The 15,738-nt window shown below is 48.0% G+C and overlaps 1 long non-coding RNA gene across 1 annotated transcript in view; it reads right to left on the bottom strand.

Moving 5' to 3' along the window:
• The window catches only part of LOC117217524 (uncharacterized), a 217,251-nt gene extending 201,893 nt beyond the window's left edge, over positions 1 to 15,358 (bottom strand). Inside the window, exon 1 of the long non-coding RNA XR_013034077.1 lies at positions 15,183 to 15,358. This is a non-coding gene — a long non-coding RNA (uncharacterized LOC117217524). The remainder of the gene's footprint in view (positions 1 to 15,182) is intronic.
• Positions 15,359 to 15,738: the final 380 nt, after the last annotated feature.

Below are 15,738 nucleotides of genomic sequence, written 5' to 3'. Positions count from 1 at the left end.
TCACGCCCGATAAGCCCGCCGAATTCATTGTGCTATTTTTTCGGCCCCGGCGACTGCGACGACCGCGACTAAGATACACATCTTTCCGGCGAGCACGACCGCCGAAAATTCTTGACGGCTTCGGCGCAAGGAATGTTACTGGAACCGGCGAACACCGGCCCGAACTACCAACGCGGCTGGACAAGGCGCATTGGCGCTCCTCGCTTTTGATAAAACTTTTTGTAATTTGTCAGTTTTAGCACCGAGCACGTACCTTACGGAATGCTAATGGGGACGGAGCTCTGGGGGATTTTGTTATCGGCAAGACGCGGAGCTGTTGCGTTGCAATCGATGACATATTTTCGATATCGTTTCGATGGTGTTAAGGTGCTTCGCTAACCAGAAGCAAGCTTCGTGGTGTTCTCTCGAGTGTTTCACCACTTGATAGACAAATACGCGTGGGGCATGTCAAATTATTCTTGTGCTATTCGGCACGTCGGTGTTCAATTTCATTGGTTATAATGTTACTACGAACATTACAACGACGCGTCTGTTTTGGAACTCTATCAAAGATAATTAACTTTATATTTATCGAATAAGACGTGTGAAATTTAATGATTCAAAAATTAACGAAATAGGAAAATAAAATATCTTATTTGATAAATACAACATTAATTATGCCCGAAAACGAACGAACGGCACAGCAATTGGTCGTGTCACAGTAACTAGCTCCACCAGCCTAGATTAATTCATTGAAAGCTGTTGCAATTTATTCGTTACAGTAAAATGCTACTACAAAAATAAAATTCTGTGTAGGACGACCTTTTATTGGTTTTCTAAAATATTTACGTTGATATCCGAAAAAGATAAAGTTGAACTCCGAATCTCGGTCTAAGGCATCTCGAGGTCATCGGTCCTGCCTGGCACCATGCTCGCAAGTCTAATGTGAACACTCTCAATCGAGCACGCTGCTAGCACGTCCCGAGCCTAGCACGTACATGTGTATCGGCCCTAACGGTGCGAACTTTGAACGCGCCGCATTAAAAAAATCGGCCCTTTTCAGGGCCATACGTATTAACACGTTCCGTGCCACGTGTACCATCGATGGTACACGCTTGCATGTTTACTTAGTGAACTGAACAAATTGTTAACAAGAAATTTAGAACCGAAGAATCAATTTCCACCGCAAGAATGGGCGTTGATAAGTTTTTGTTACGTTGTTATGTGTACGAGAATTAATAATTGCACGTAATACATCAAGTTTTAGTAAAATATCAAAGTGTGAAGATTCGAGTAAAAAAAGCTCGGCACGGAACGTGTTAACCCAGGAAAGTTCGTCCGCAAATATTATTGATGAGTGATCAGTGTTTAGTGATAATGCAGTGAAAATGAACGATGGAATAGACTATCTGAAGACATCCTTCTGTTCGTCACCGTCGGATACAGATCAGCTGTGCAGTTCATTATATTGGGTTGTCCGGAAAGTTCGTGCCGATTTTCGGTAGGTAGCGTAAGAGACCTGACTGAATGTATCACAATTATAGAAAACAAATGACATGTGTACATATTCTAAAAGAGATAACTTCAGCCATATTTGGTAAAAAGCTTGGTTACGATTCGTTAATTTTTATCAGTTTTGCACGCCTTAGAATATGGTGGCAAATAAAGCGCATTATAGGCATTTAATGCTCTTCTTTTTCCAAAAGGGCAAAAATGCCACACAAGCGGCAAATAAGATATGCACTGTTTATGGCGAGGATGTTGTAGCCGAAAGAACTGTGCGGAAGTGGTTTGCTCGGTTTAAAGCTGGAAATTTCGACCTTGAAGATCAAAAACGCCCGGATAGGCCGTCCGCCACAGACAAAGATATGATTAGAACAGAAATCGAGAATAACCCACGCTCAACATTGCGTCAATTAGCAGGAATGCTAAATAAATCAAAATCAACCATCCACGATCATACTGTGAAGCTTGGCTCCAATATTTAAATGAGCTGCGTTTTAATTTTCCTAAAAAATCGGCACGAACTTTCCGGACAACCCAATACATTGTACGAGGTCAATGCACTATCCACCAGCACACGTTTCCGTGCATGAAGTGAATTTACAACTAAATGGGTGAGTTTCTTGTTGATAATATTCTTCATATTTGTCTAACAAACAAATCCCTTACGTCCTTTAACGCGATTATTTTTTATTAAATTAACTTTGCGGATCGTTCGTTGAATTGTGTTCGGACGAGGAATTATTTAAATTCAAATATCATTTACGTACTTTGTTAATCTCCACCGTACACCTTGCTTAAAAATTTCATATGGTACACACAAGGTGTCATGCACGTCAGAAAATCAAAACGGCCGTCACGATTAAATCACTTATTATTTCCGGTTCAAAAAATTAGTAAATATTCTTCAGACATTCTGAAATAAGGATGAATAGCGTTTTTGTTAAAATTATCACTGTTACGTAGTAAAAAAGAATATGCCGCAGTTGCTGGTAGGCAGTACTCGAGAAACGCGCGGAGCGCTAAGGATTAAGCTTATAGCAAATATAATATACGTATCATATACTACATAAATCCGTCTACTGCGAAACTTCATCACTATTTATTACATTGTAGACTCTTCTATCGTGTTTCTTTAATACATACGCAATGAAAGTATGCGATGAAAGTACACATCCTTGGACAGTTACGTCCGCAACATCGATCAACAATGTGTTTCCCATGAAGACCCGTACAAGTTTCAGCGAAAGTTCTAATCACAGCCGGAAGAGAATGTTTGGTTGAAATGTTGCAACCAAGGTAAACGGTTAATCTCTACCGAGGCGCGTTTAAGAGTACAGTTAAGCGCAATCTTCTTATTGGCTGTTAAGCATGCCGACTACTAGATCCGTGCAGCTTCTTCTTCCTGCATCTCGCTGTTTGAACCGATTACACGTGACTCTTCGGAAAGCTTGCAATTCCTTCGTGACTATAATTTCCAGGTAACAACGCCGTAACTCCTATCCCGAAAGCCGCGAAGCAATGAACGTCGGGGCCACCAATTATGCTTCTCATCTCAATAGACTTTGTTGTGGGCCACGCGAGATCGCCTGCAACAGTTCGTTCCGAGACCTCGGCGATCGTCTGTATCGGCCGACCGTGAATTTGACACGGACATTCCCGGTAACCGAGCGTATCTGGACGCTGGTTTTGCGGGCCGTGGTTCCTGCGTTTTTGCAACGACCGATGGCCGATCTCCGCGGAACGGTTCCCGGGACACGAGCGAAGAATTAAGCCGCGATTTGTTACTGTTGCGGTGGAAATTAATTGCACACTATCCAACATCGAACAGTGGGCGTGAACGAGGAAGCGAAGGAAAGCCACTGGTTATTACGAAGTCGGGGGGCTCTAATAACTTGTACCGCTTTCATAAACGTTTGCCCTCCCACCCCGATTCTCCGGCGTCCTCTTTCTCTATCGTCCTCTTTAGGCATCCAGCTCCGTTTCTCCGGTTGGAAATAGAATTGGGTAATATCGCGCGGAACACGGTCTGAATGGAACGTTTCCAGCGTAATCAGTGTCCCGAGGCGGTTCGTTCATAATAATGATCAACTAACTGCTGTTTGCCCCGGTAGAAAGAGGCGGCGCCGTAGCTCCGTTTCCGGAATTATTAGCCTCAATCATTGTTTGCGCCTTTCAATGCTCCGCAAGTTATTCGCAGCTGCGTGTTTAGAGTTTAATTGATTCCCGCGGTGATAAGAGAAGCGTTCATTGATCGCGAACGTTCCTGCCGCGGTAGCCGGGCTCGCATAAACTTCCGCAGCGTTTGGCCGGTCCGAGGAAAAAGGCACGGGCTGCGCTGCCAAAGGAGAAGTGAGGTGTCTAGATATAATCCGGACGTGCCGGCAGTCAGCTGATCAATATTCCCTGTCAAAGTGAGGGCTCTCTCGGTGGCGATCGGAGGGACGATCGGCCGGAACGATTACATTAGGGTGTCCTTGTCGACACTCCTGAAAAGAAACACGATCGTGGTGCCAAGGTGTAAGACGAGACTCCGGAGGCTATCCGTTTTTCTCTCTCTTCCTCGCGGCAGGAAAGATCCAAGGGGGACACGCGCGACACGGTCCCGTGTGGAACCAGGCCGATGGAAGGTTGGGCCGATGCAGTGGGGTTGGATGACGTTTAAGGGAAACGAGCGAACGTCCGAGGGACAGCCCGGCCGGGCCGTGGAGTTCGAGCGACACCGTGTAGAGGATGCGGTGGCAGGTGAGTTATATTCGTTAGCCGAGTGGATGGTTCGACGAGCTGGACCCACAGAAACCCCAGGGGGAGCCGTGGAGAGGTATCCCAGCTTTATTCCAGTTTAAACGGTCCGTCAAAGTCACCATTACCATTCCGGTTCGCGCGAACCATTTATTTACGCGGTGCCGGGACGCGCCGCTTATTTATAGCCGTCAATTAATTATCGCTGAATAATGAGCGCGCACAACCGCGGAATACATTAGCCGAATCGCCATTCTTACCGGCGTTTACTCGCGTCGGGGGCGGCCGATTCTCTCTCTTTCCGTTCCCTTTTCTCTTGTCCCCCTCCCTTCCCCCTCCGCGGCGCCCGTTCTTTCTTGGTCTTCTTCGCTTCGTACCCCTTGCCTTCTCTCTCTCTCTCTCTCTCTCTCACTTTCTCTCTCTCTCTATCCTACCCCCCCTCGCCGAAGGCCGGCTTCGATTTGTTCGGAACGAGCTTTCCTGTCCATGCGTGGTTCATTGTTCGTGTCCCTGAACGACACGGCACGACTGTGCTCTTCGTTGTACGCTCCCTGTTAAGCTGAAATAGGATCCGGTTCAGGTGTTGTCCTTTATGGCCGAGGACGAAAAAAGAGCCGCTCTCCGCGACTGTCTGTCTTCCTCGCTCTCTGGCTCTCTGACTCTCTCTCTCTCCTCTCTCCTCTCTCCTCTCTCCTCTCTCCTCTCTCCTCTCTCCTCTCTTCTCTTTTCTCCACTCTTCTCTCCGTTTCTCTACCCTTCCCCTCCCCTAAGATGGGGAAAAGTAAATTAATTTGCCTCCGCGGTGAAATTGATGCACTTATCAGGGACCGCCGGCGAACAGTGTCCTGCGCTCCCCCTTTCTGCTCGCCTTCGCGATCCGATCGATGGGATCCATGGATCTCTTTCTCGGGGCACGGTCGATGCCACGTATTATTTATTGGCGGTGGTCCTCCGATCGGTTTTCAGGATCTACTGCGCAATCTAATCAATGATTTCACATTTTGTACGACGTTCCTAATTGCTGATACATTGCTGTCCATTTTCATTCGATCTTCCCGAGTCCCACCTCATTGTTGTTGTTGTTGTCTCTTAGAATGTCACGTTTGGAATCATCAACTTTAAAACACTCTGAGCCCATTTACCAATAAATAATAATAATAATGATCAATTTCAAGTTGATTCATTTTGTTCTGTTTCTTGGTATAACGTAGCATCTGCTGCTAGGTAATTAGCAACGTTATTATTTTTAGATTTTTCTGCGTAAGTTGGTTTCCTTCGGGTCCTTCTATGTGGTCCCTTGACGCTAGGGCAGTCTGTTCCCTGCTTCGAAATTTCGTCCTCCGAATGAGAAATCTTCTGCGTTCATACAATACCTGTTCGATCATGTTTCGTTCTTTTTATCAAACCGTTGTATGACAATCGGTAAGAAAGTTCCATTGTCCGAGCGCCCGGTAGTCTCAACACCGGCACAGCCAATCGAGGTGGCTGCGTTCGATCGTTAATAAACTACCTTTGCCAACAATATCGATCAGCCAGGAGGAGCGCAATTGCACAATACAGGCCCGTATGATAATTAATACGACGGAGTCCGCAGCAGCGCGGTGGACAGGGGCCCGATAAAATTCTAACGAAACGAGAAGCAAATAACGAACACGACCATTTGTCTGGGCCGTGGAACGAGGGTCCCGAAAAAAATTCGCGTCCCGGGGCCCCGGCGTGGCGGAGCCGAACGGAACGGGCCCCGTGACGTTCCCTGGGAATCTCTACTCATCGATTACGCGGCGAATATACAGTGTTGAGTGCGGATCGCGAGTATATATGGGATGCGGTCGAATAATAATAAACGGGGATAAATAGCTAACGAAGGACGCGAATGGTTGCATGGCTATTGCCCATTCATATAGACGCGGCCAGGCAGACGAGGCTTCTCTCCTCGTCTCGAGCGGTGCGGAGCGGAGCCAGGCCAGGGGGGTGCGCCCTGGCAAACTGCGCTTGTCCACCAGGGACAATAAATGACATTGGACCGTGGTTCTCGCGACGATACGACGGCACGACCGCCAGTTTCTACCCGGTTTCTCCGCTCTCTTCCTCCGCCTCGGCGACTCTTCTACTCTCTTCCTCTCTCCCGCTTCTCTCCCGCTTCTCTCTCGCGTCTCTCTACCGCTTCTCTCTCGTTTCTCTCTCGTCCACCATGCTCCATCTTTCTCTCCTGTCCTCTTCCTCTTCTTCTTCTTCTTCTTTCTCCTCCTCCTCCTCCTCCTCTTCTTCTTCGTCTTCTTCTTCTTCTTCCCCCGTCCGAGCGTAGGCAGGTTGGCATACGAGCCGCGGTCAACTCGCCAGCTCCTCTCTCTGCTCTAATGAGCTTGCTATTATTTGCTTTATTGAATGCAATTAGAGCTTACTCCGTGTCCCTGTCCCCGCCCCTTCCCCGCCGACCCTCTCCGCGGCGACTCTCCTCATCCTCTTCCTCGTCCTCCTCCTCGTCCTCCACCTCCTCCCCCCGATCCTCCTCTTCCTCTTCGTCTCCTCGTCTTCGCGCGGTGGTCGGTTCCACCGACACACAATCACGCCGAACGTAATCCCTCGGGCTCGCCGTAGCCCTCCCTCCTCCCTCCTGTTTTCAGGTTCACCTGTGTTGGTGGATAAACGAACGTGTGTCGCGGGTTCGTTCGAACGCGATACCCGAGTACGCTATACATACAGACGCGCCGGCGATGGTGTATATCGCCGTGAGGAGACGGCGGGGCATAGCAATCAGCCACAGACATGCGGCCGCACACTACTGTGTAATTTCTAGAACAAAAACCGGTGCCGTAATTCTGTTCATTATCTTCGGGGATCCTGGAACAAAGGGGCCACGCAGGGGGAATGGGGGACGCCGGGGACGACGGATATCGCGGATCGCGAGAAATTTCCGCGCCGGATCGCTCCGAGTGCCGTCGCCTCGGAAACGACGATCAAATTACCGATTTCTTGCCGATTCGGTGGCCAGCGATTCTTACGCGGGCACCGTCGTTTTTCTGGTCGGTCTTCTCGCTGTCAAGGATTCTTGATAAATGACAAAGCCCGGAGATGATTGGAAATGAAATTCGTTTGTGCGGAATGTATCTGGCCGCGATCCGTCGTTTCCGAGACGTTCGGATCGAGTGTGCTCCGCATCTTCAATTTGGAGGAGTATTCCCACTGTGGTTCCGAGGTAGAAGATCGATGATACGGAAAGGTGCGTGGATCGTACACTTTTCCGCATTATATCGTGCTAGTTGCTCGTGGATATCAGTATTTGACAGTTGCATGATTTTCGTTATTAATGGTGGCCTGCCACTCTGCACACAATCTCTTAGAGATTGTGTTACAACAGTTCGGTTTCGTCGATTTGGTGTGATGCTCGGTATAATACAATGTTGGACGTGATCTAAGATGATCGATGATTGAACAGAGATTGTATAAATTCTCTTCAGAAATTTATATAATTTGTACGGTGTTGGCCTGGGTATTGGTAAAACTACTACATACTACGAAACTCGGTGGAATTCTATAAATATTTTTCAGGAACGAATAACTGTAATCTTAAACGGTAAGAAAGTCAAAGGGGATGGAGATTATTGATGTGCAGACCGCGGATCTTTATGCAAAATAAAAATTGTCCGCATTTTTTGTCAGGCGTAGGAGCCAAGCACAATTATTCTTTAATCATTTTAATGAGTTCAAATTAATAATTAAATTTTATTCATTAATAAATTATATCTTAAATTACGCTCACTCATTTCTATCGTAAACGCATAAAACCCGCAGTCTATTGATGTATTAGGGGGACCGGAAAGTTATGTCGTTTGTGTTTACATTAAATTCGAACAGATAAATTTTTAACTAGTTTTTATTTTCAATCACAATGTTGTAATCACCCTCATTATCAACAACCTTCTTTCATTTAGCATGCAAATTTTTAGTATGCAAAAATTAGTATGCAAAAAGAAAGGAATACTGACATACGCAGAAACGACATTACTTTCCGGTCCCCCTAACATCGTACTCGACTTACTAAAATTATCAAAGCAGGAAATCCCTGAATGGCTGCTTCTCGCAACAGGTGCAGAAAATGTTTAATCGAGCCGTTAAATGTTAGTAAAAGAGATCAACAGTGTCTGTATCTGTCAGAGCTAACACAATTATCAGAACTGACCTTTATTTTGTATAAAAGTCCGCAGTCTCCACTTTTCAGTCAATTATCTAATCTTTATTTCGCATAAAGATCGGAGCCAAGTCAATCGTCGAGCCTGATTTTAGGAGTCCCCCCTATGCAGATGCGCGCAAGAGAATGCCGACCATACCCATCTGAGAGTTGCATGCAATTCGCACGTCCCGGAACGCGGTCCCTAGGAAATGCACGCGCGGCAGTTGCGCTTAGAGAATGCAGCAGCGCCGGAGGAATTCCTCGGGTAGCGTTTCGTAGGCGTGGTCCAGGGACACCTAATAAATTGTGATGTTCCCCGCCGTTGGGAACATCTTTTCAGTCAGTTCCGGTGAAATTGCGCATAGCGCCTGGCGTAATGTCCGGCGCACACGTTGCCCCGTAATTTCGCGGGGCGATTCCGATGCACGAAATTCGGACGCAATCATCGTAGCCGCGCAGCGTGCAATTATCTTGTATACATACTTCTCGGGAGCGTTTACAACGGGTCCGGGTCCGGGACGAGGAAGATTTCGTACAATAAGATCATTTTTTCTCGGAAAGTTCAATTACACTTGCGGACGTTGCGTCGTCGTGGGGCGGCCGGTGCGGCGATTACGCGTGTGCACGCGCGCTCGCGCTCATGCTCGCGAGCGGAGCAGCTCACTTATTAACGTCTCGTCCCCAGCGAGACAGAAACCCGTTCTCTTCCGGCACCGTAGGCCGACGCGACGCAACGGAGCTCCACTTTTCTTTCGGCGTTAAGGACGATGACTCCGCGACCAGCCGAATTTCGATGGCAAGCCGAGCCGAGCGGAGCCGAACGGAGCAGAGCGGAGCAGAGCCGAAGATCTTCCCCGGCGACGCAGCGTCCGAGTCATTAAAAGTCACTTAGGATAATACCCGGAGTGATTCGTTTTTAAACGGAACGGTTTCGCGGCGCAATTTATCCCGAATTTCCGCGCTGCCCCGTGGCCGTAAGGCGAATGATATCTCGGTCGCGGTGGCAGAGCCGCTGCGAACGGTCCCCGTGTGCGCGGCAATTTAAATTCGAGTCGCTCGGAAACCATAGAAAGAAACCGCGATATTCAAACATTATTAAAGTTAACGACGAAGAGATTGCGCCGCCGAATCGCCGTCGCGTCTGAAAACGCCGGAGAATCAACGAAAGAAGCTCACTCGACGCGTTACCGTTGTTCTCTCGCGAAATTAGCCTTCACGGTCCGCCAGATTGTTTTATGATCGCCGGGTTCCGACCACGCGGGGTTGAACACCTTAGATAATATGGTTGTTGCCCGCTTTTTCTTGGGAATCCCCATTTGGAACGTGGTGCTGCTTTTTGTTCGGAAATCTAGTCTGCAACTAATGCCTTTTGTTTTAGGCACGCTCTGAAACATCCCCTAAAGCAGCACGTCCGCGACTATTGGGTACACTATTCAACCAGTTAGCTGTTTCAATCTTTTTGAGAAGTGTGTAAGTTACTGTAACTCGTACTTTGTTCGATTGGAACACTTTTGTAAAATATATAATTTAACCTTTCCCTGTCGCACTGGTTCAAGATGGTCTACATTTTTTCCGAAGAAGTGAAATAAAGAATTAATTCGATACACCTGAAAGTGAGATATCGAGTTCTAATAAAGGAAGCAATGTTTTAGAATGTTCAAATTGTATTTTAAATTTTTTAGCTCTCAGTGGCATTGCTAGATTTGGTGTGACAACGAAGGGCTAATAAAGAATGCGAAACTGTACATCCTTCTTAACCAGTTGGCTGTTTTTGACGAGTATACTCGTCACGAAGAAATGGCAAAATTTTGTGTCATGACGAGTATACTCGTCAAATACAGATTACCGACTTAACCCTCTCCTGTCACACCGGTTCAAAGTGGTCTACATTTCTTCCAAAGAAGTGAAATGAAGAATTAATTTTCGATATACCTGAAAGTGAGATATCGAGTTCTAATAAAAGAAACAATGTTCTAGAATGTTCATATTGTATTTTAAATTTGTTTAGGTCTGAATGGCATAGCTAGATTTGGTGTGACAACGAAGGGTTAATAAAGAATGCGAAACTGTACATTCTTCTTAACCGGTTCGCTGTTTTTGACGAGTATACTCGTCACGAAGAAATGGCAAAATTTTGCGTCATGACGAGTCAACTCGTCAAATACAGATGACCGGTCAAACATACTTGAAATTTCAGGCAACGTTGAGCGCTGAAATTCTAGCAAAAGATAAGTTGAAACTGTGCAATAACATCTATTCAAATGGAAAGCCATGAATAGACAGCACTCAATAATACCCATACACGCTTCGCGTACCACTTTGATCTTTCCAAAAGCGACGTCCCAGACAACATTCTCTCATTCTGCATCTTCAAACTAACGGACACATTCGAGATCAAACTTGGTCCCGTCTCGAAGATCAAAATCTCGACATCCTCATATTCTAGACGAACTTCAATTTCAGCAATCACGCGAGCGACTATAGGGTACATCTAGGAAGCTCATTCTGTCGAAAGTTCCGCGACGCAGCACTCGACTCAACGAGGCTGGACTCGAGCGCAAAAGTGCACCCCCAAACGCATCCACGGTATCTCGGCGTCGCGTAGCATCTCAGAGTGGTCCTGTTGATGCCGGTTGCAGTGGTCGGTACGTGTAAAACGCGCGGTGGTCGCGTCTACGTAGGTTCACGTGTACGTTCATCTCGACGGAGAGGATCGGAAGAAGGAGGAAGAGGAGAAAGAGGACGAGGGTGAGGAGGAGGAGGAGGAGGAGGTGGAGGAGGAGGAGGAGGAGGAGGAGGAGGAGGAGGAGGTTCGGTGGGCACGCGGCGGGACAGAGATCGCCGAGAGAAGAGAAGGTAACGGGTAGACGTACGGGGGTGAAGAGCGGGGCTACCGAGGTGGTGTAATCTACGTAGCGAGTAGGTAGGATGGGCAGTGGATACACCGGCTACGTATAAGTATAATGACTGGCACTTCTATGCATTATCATACCGCTGGGGCTGGCCGGCTCCGGTGGTGGCTGGCCGGGTCCGTGCGGTGCCTGGGATCAGCCGTGCGGCCGGGGAGATGAATAATTTCAGGACGGGCACGCAATTACGTGCGCGTACGTCTCGCGTACCAAGTAGCCAGTCGACGGGCCACGCACGCATACGTGCACACGTGGCAAGGAGCCACGGACGCCGTAGAAAGCACCACCGTGCCGCACCATGGCCGCACCATGGCTGCACCATGCCGCGCCAAGTCCAACCCCTCTCTCCCTCTCTCTCTCTCTCTCTCTCTCTCTCTCTCTCTCTCTCTCTTGCCCTCTCGGAGAGCAACAGTCCCCCTCTCGGACCCACAATCTTGGTATCATTTATATTTCACTGCGGGCAATTATTTCGGGCCCCGGCCGTGCCCATCGGGTGTCCGATAAGTTCGAACCAGCGAGACCACCGCTCGCGGTGCTGGCACGCGGAGCCCCGGCTTGTCGCGGACCATCTAACAGTGTGCCCCAACGCTCCGAGTAGTATGATCCGACTCGATAAACGTCGCCGATCTCGACCCGGCTCTTCTCTTTGTGCGTGCTCTTTCGTGGATGCGCGAAATTCCGGGGCAGCCTGGCCCCACTTTTGTTTCTTGTTTCGGCCCAGGGGATGCAAGATTAAGGTTCGAGGGCGGAGCTGGGCGAGCCCGATTGATCGCCTTGCGCAGGCGAAATTAAAATTTTTCGGGGGGTTTGTTGTTGTTCGGCTTTGATGCAAATTTCACGACTTTTCGCTCGTTTTTCAGGCTCTTGGAATGGAGGGGGGGGGGCTGAAGAACCGTCAATCTTTACTTCCTGTATACGATGAATGTAGACTGTGAACGCGAGTTTGTAACGCTGGTCAAGAAATAGTGTCACTCGGTAGACCATGATTCAATCGTTAACCCATTTTCATAGTAAGGATTAATGACCTTATCATTAATTATTTTGTACGGTACTATTTCGAGTGGTCAGTGCATATAGTATATATGTAAAATACATATAGTACATATAGTATAGTAGCTACTTTGCAATCACCACACTGGAAAATTGTTTCGCTCTTTTCTTCTGTTATAAAAAGCGACCCCAGAGTGGAATCTTCTAAAATCTAGTAAATCAGCTATCAGATAATCGCATTATTCAGTCCAACAGCTGTAGAGTGGAACAGTAACAATTGAAGGGCTCGGTGGTAAACAAGCACGTGCCTCAATTTTATAATTGAAGTAGAGTATAATTGAAGTATAATTGAAGTAGAAGAGAATTAGATCTATTGGAATAGATTGCAATTTGCATCGAAAATGCAATACGGAACGGTATTTATTTTAAATAATACATAAAATAGGTATTACCGCGAAAATGTTTTATTGTCACATATTTTATCGACGTTATCGAGGTTACATATAACGCCATCCAATGACAAGTGAATGATTCAATACAGACAGGTTATATATATAAAACGAATTCACGACTATACAAACGAGCCAACAAAATCAAAGAAAACAACATAATTGATGCACACGTGTCATGCGGCTACATCCCACCGAGTCCCATAATTCTTCTTAGATGCTGTATCGAATTCGCGCTTCCATATCAAAAAATCCGAATATCAAATTAAACTAGAATCTATTAGAACCAGCATGAGTCCAACGTCGGATGCTGATCGAACCGGGTCCAAAGAGGTCGAAGGTAATCTACGGTGGCGAATAAAACACTGTAGCAGAAATTCGCAATGAGGCGGAGCTGTTGCACTTGAAACTAATTGAAACGGGCACCGAGGGGGTACGGTCGCGACGAAGGAGAGACTAGAGGGGGAGGGCAGGGAGGAGGTTATCGAGGGGCTCTCGAACGCGTTCGCAAACATATTGCATAATCGGTAATAACTACGAGCCGGTCGGGCGGTTCGCCTTAGTATCGGGGCATTAATTATCACACCGTGACGTTTCGCTCGATCTTCTAATAACGGGCGTCCAGGGGCGGACACGCGCATAAGCCGAGGCAATTCAGAGCGCGCGCGCTTATTCCCACCGCTGGATCTGCTCGCGTGTTGGTGAGCAGAGCATGCATCGGATCGCATCGGATCGGCTGGGATCGGATCGGATCGTGGCTGAGAGCGAGAGCAGGTTTTACGGTCTCCCCGGAACGGGAACAGGAAAGACCGCGCGGCCTGATAATTTATATGCGAGCGTAGATCGGCTGGTGTATAGGCAATAGTTAAAGCCTGTTAATTTCCGGCAGTGAAGTTATATCCGGCGCTAAAGTCCGATGCAATTAAACGTTAGATGCTACCGCGGGCCCGGGGGGTGCTCGGGCGGCATCCACTTCGGCTATAACGAGGACACTTTGAATTCGAAGGCTGGCAAAAGGGTGGCGTCGCGGCGCGCAGCCCGGTTCGAAGGGATTGCACGCGTCGCGTCGCCTCGCCTCGCGACCGCTACCGCCAAGGGAAAAGATCGTGCTCGTACCGCTCGCCTCGCTTTAGTAATTCTATATAGGCGTGTCTCCTATATTCGATCGTCTCGAGGATTTTCTTCATTATAAGTTCCAACGATGCGCCGAGCGATCGTCGCGTCTCTCTCGACGAGAGGCAATGCCAAGGATCCGCAAGACTTTCCCGCCGAGGAGACGCCTATGCCCGTTCATTTTCGAGTGGTTGCGCTTCAATTTCACTTCACGCTCTGGCAGCATGCACGACTTACCAACATGTCTTTTAACGAATTCCCGGGGCCGAGGGAGATCACCAGTTACCACTTTGAAGATGCTACCCGAGCATGTGCGCCGCGGCCTCCTATTTGCCGACTTGGGGAGGATTTCACTCGAGGTACGTTGCCAGACGGCAACGTTAACGCCGCCCGATCATCGGCGTGGGTCAACGCGATCCACTCAACGGAGCCACGCCACCAGAAGATCCTCCAGAAATGCGACGCCGACGCGCACAGTTACATCCGCTTCCAGGGTTACTCCGACCCCTGATGACGCCCGATACACTCCCAGCCAGATGATTGCTACCTTCAACGTCACGCCGACGCTTACATTCGGCTGGTCCGTGTAAAGTTTATAAACGCCGTTTGCGAACTACATATTGTCGTTTCACGGAATCAAAACTGTGCAATGTGTCTTGATCAGAAGACACTATATCTGCGAGAGTATCGTTTTAAAGTCTGGAATCCAAGCTTCCAAGCACAATCCTTCGTTTTCTCATTTAGACACCTATCGACGTGATTAGTACCGTGCGACGCGAATAAAGAGATGAACGTATCGCGATACAGTTAGACGTAACGTGAACACATTTCTGTCGTCTTAGTATGACAAATAAATGCGTCAGCTTTTTCTGACTATGGCCAAAGAAAGGCGATCTACCATGTTCTGTACCAGATTTTGCCTCAGACGCCTAACACTAGTTTTACGGAACACTAAAAGCGGCTGTTTTATATTGATTCATAAGATCGATATCATTTATTCTGACTCTAAACGAGTGCTATCGTAACATTTGCCGCGAGTAACGCATACGTTGGATAAATAGCTCATGAATACATCTTTGCAGCCTGAATAATCGTAAATTAAGCAATTAGTGGCCCGTCATTTTAACGGGTTTAAACCTAGCGTGAAGTTTCGAACGAAATTGAAACTTGTCTGACCAAGAACGACTTCGTCGGATACCGTTGTCACGACCATGAATTCCATGTTCGTACCAAAACATTCTGCCGGGTTCGTACCGAACGTCGTATCTGCTTACAGCGTGAATAATAATAGCAAGTTGTTAATCGGAAAAACGGGATCGAACTCACGCCGACGGGAAGGGTGGCCGAAGCACTCTGCACCTCGATGACGAAGAAGGCACACGGGTGTCGTCGCGTCGCTAAATCCCGCAATCTGTCTGACACTTGCTGACCGCACTCCCTAACTGCCGAGCCGAACAATGTCGCCGGATTATTACACCAGCATGATCGTGTCACCCCGTCTCCCTTTCTTTTCCCCGCATATTTCTCGCTCCGGCGTCGCCTGCCTCCGTTACCAATGACGGAGGATACCTATTATAATATATATTATAATAATGTGGGCCACAATGGATTCGCGTCATATCCTGGCTCTGTCCCCAGCCCGGCTATCAATTAGATCAGCGCACCCCAGGCCTGTGCCCGGAGATATCGCTCACACCCACCCACCGAGCTCTCGATCCATCTGCCTCTCTCCTCGCTGCCAATCGACCTTCCCTCCCCATTGTCGCCGTCGTTGTCTTCGCCGTTGACTTCGTCGTCGCGGCTGCTCCGCCTTTCCCGTTTCCGTTTAAGCAGCATGCGATAGAGCTATTACCGGCGGACAAGCGAGAAACTCAATTTAAAT

The sequence above is a fragment of the Megalopta genalis genome, chromosome 9 (assembly GCF_051020955.1).
Source record: "Megalopta genalis isolate 19385.01 chromosome 9, iyMegGena1_principal, whole genome shotgun sequence".
Taxonomy (NCBI): Eukaryota; Metazoa; Arthropoda; class Insecta; order Hymenoptera; family Halictidae; genus Megalopta; species Megalopta genalis.
This window is presented reverse-complemented; position numbering and strand designations above follow the sequence as displayed.